The sequence below is a fragment of the Hipposideros armiger genome, unplaced genomic scaffold (assembly GCF_001890085.2).
Source record: "Hipposideros armiger isolate ML-2016 unplaced genomic scaffold, ASM189008v1 scaffold_660, whole genome shotgun sequence".
NCBI classification, from domain to species: Eukaryota; Metazoa; Chordata; class Mammalia; order Chiroptera; family Hipposideridae; genus Hipposideros; species Hipposideros armiger.
Genome location: NW_017732010.1, coordinates 551,181 through 553,530, shown reverse-complemented (window position 1 = coordinate 553,530; position 2,350 = coordinate 551,181). Strand labels below are relative to the sequence as shown.

Here is a 2,350-nt window from a genome sequence, read left to right as displayed (position 1 = left end):
TCATCTTGCTTAACTGAAACTTTATGCCTGTTGATTGGCAGCTCCCATTTCCCCTCCCCCAACACCCCTGCAACCACCATTCCATTCTTTGATATTTTAGATATCTCATATAAGTAGAATCATGCAGTATTTGTATTTCCATGACTGGCTTATTTCACTTCGCATAAAGTCCTGAAGTTTCATCCATGTTGTTGCATGTGGCGGATTCGCTTGCTTGCTTGCTTCCTTCCTTTTTTTTTTTGGTAGTTTGTCCATGGCTTATTGAAAATAGCAGGGGGATTTAAACGGCTCCACGGGGTGTTTGGGAATTCATCCCACCTGTAGGCTGAGTGACCTGCAGAGTGGACAGACTGCCAAATTCCATGAGCTTCAGCATTTCCTCAGTGTCTTGGTCAACTTCACTGACCTCCTGATCCAGGGCTGAGGCCTCAGGAACATAATTCTCTCTCCTTTTTCTCTCTCTTCCTGCAGCTTGATGGAGATACCGCTAATGGGGCGTCTCTGAATCCGCTTCATCAGATGTGTGACAGGGCCTGCTCTCTTGTTGTGGCGCTTCCTACTTGGAATAATGGCAATCTCTGTTGGTATAGAAATTGTTGCCCAGGTATGTGTAGTACTTCTCGATAATGACCCGGGCTGCCTTCTTCATGGTTTTGGTATGACAGTGGCCCATCTTAGCTTGTCACTGGTGAAAGAGTTAAATTTCCCTTTTTTTTTTTGACTGAGTAATATTCCTTTGTGTGTGTGTGTGTGTGTGTGTGTGTGTGTGTGTGTGTGTGTGTGTATATATATATATTATACCATATTTTCTGTATCCATTCATGGGTAGATGGACATTTAGATTGTTTCCACATCTTGGCTATTGTGAATAGTGCTGCAATGAATATAGGAGTAGTAAAAGTCAACCTATGGCATGGGAGAAAATATTTGCAAATCATATATCTGATAAGGGATTAATCTTCAAAATATGTAAGGAATTCCTATTGCTCAATAGCAAAAAAATTTATAATAAGCTGATTAAAAAATGGGCTAAAGCTTGTATAGGCATTTCTTCAAAGAAGACATACGAATGGCATATGAACAGTTATATGAAAAGATGCTGAAAGTCATTAGTAAAATGCAAACCAAAATCATGAGATGTCACCTCACACCTGTCAGAATGGCTATTATCAAAAAAACCCCAAAAGCATTAATTTTTACTTGACTTGTAGAATGACTGCCAGCTCATTTTGTGTGACAGTTTTCTTTCTGCAATTCTATCTCCCTCCCCATTCTTCCTTCTACCTTTCCCCCACCCACCCCCACCCTTTCCCTCTCTCCCTGACTATGGGTGTTGTGGTTGTTCCCACTCACCCTGCAGGTTCTCAGTGCCGATTGGGATTATACAGTGGCATTTTGGACTCTTGCTCTTGAGTGATGTTGGAGACATCAAAGATATACATGGAGAGCGACTGGTGGCTTCAACTCACCTTCCATTGGCATTGCTTAGTCTTTGTCCCCTCATCTGCCCTAAGCAGCAAGACAACAATCCATCCTTTTTTTTTTTTCAGCCCCCTTTCATTAATGGGCAGGGAAGCCATGATCTAGTGCCTGCCTTCAGTGAACCTCTTGATACCTTACAGAGGACACTTTTAGTACTTCTCTCCCTACAGGATTCCAGCTATGAGTCGCCACTTCCTGGAATTATTTGGATAGTTTTTATCCTGGTGATGTCCATATTCCTCTCAGATATTCATACAATTTCTTTACTACTCTTTACATCAAATATCAAAAAAAATTGTGTGTTCTATCTACACTTTTTGCCCCATATATTATATATTGTTCAACCCTATAATCCCGCTCCCTAACTCACTATTCCATTGAAACTATCCTTGTCTAGGTCACCAGCAAACAACAACTCTCCTTTGTCCTCATCAGGCAGAGGCAGCACTCAGTGTTCAGCGTTGGACACAACTGACCATTCCCTCTTCTTTGTTTTTTTTTTAGCTGAGCCATCCTGCTACCTATTGGCAGCTCAGCGGCTGCTCAGCTCGGGCTGGACTCGAACCGCTGTTGCTGAGAGCTCAAACTCTTGAGCGAGCTCTTAACCAACTGAGCCACTCGGCCGGCCCTTCATTCCCTCTTCTTTGAAGCACTCTCCTTTCTAAAGTTCCATTTCATTCCTGGATTTTCTCTTATGCCACTGGTTGTTCCTTTCAGTCTTTTTCTTGGTACTTCATCCACTGTCACACCTTTAGATATTGAAATGGCTTGGGCTCCCTTGTCTGCCACGAGCTATATATATATATATATATATATATATATATATATATATATATATATATATATATATATATATATATATATATAT

General features: G+C 41.2%; 1 pseudogene; it reads right to left on the bottom strand.

The window, feature by feature from the left end:
* Window positions 1–280: 280 nt before the first annotated feature.
* Window positions 281–673, bottom strand: LOC109372711 (40S ribosomal protein S17 pseudogene; annotated as a pseudogene).
* Window positions 674–2,350: the final 1,677 nt, after the last annotated feature.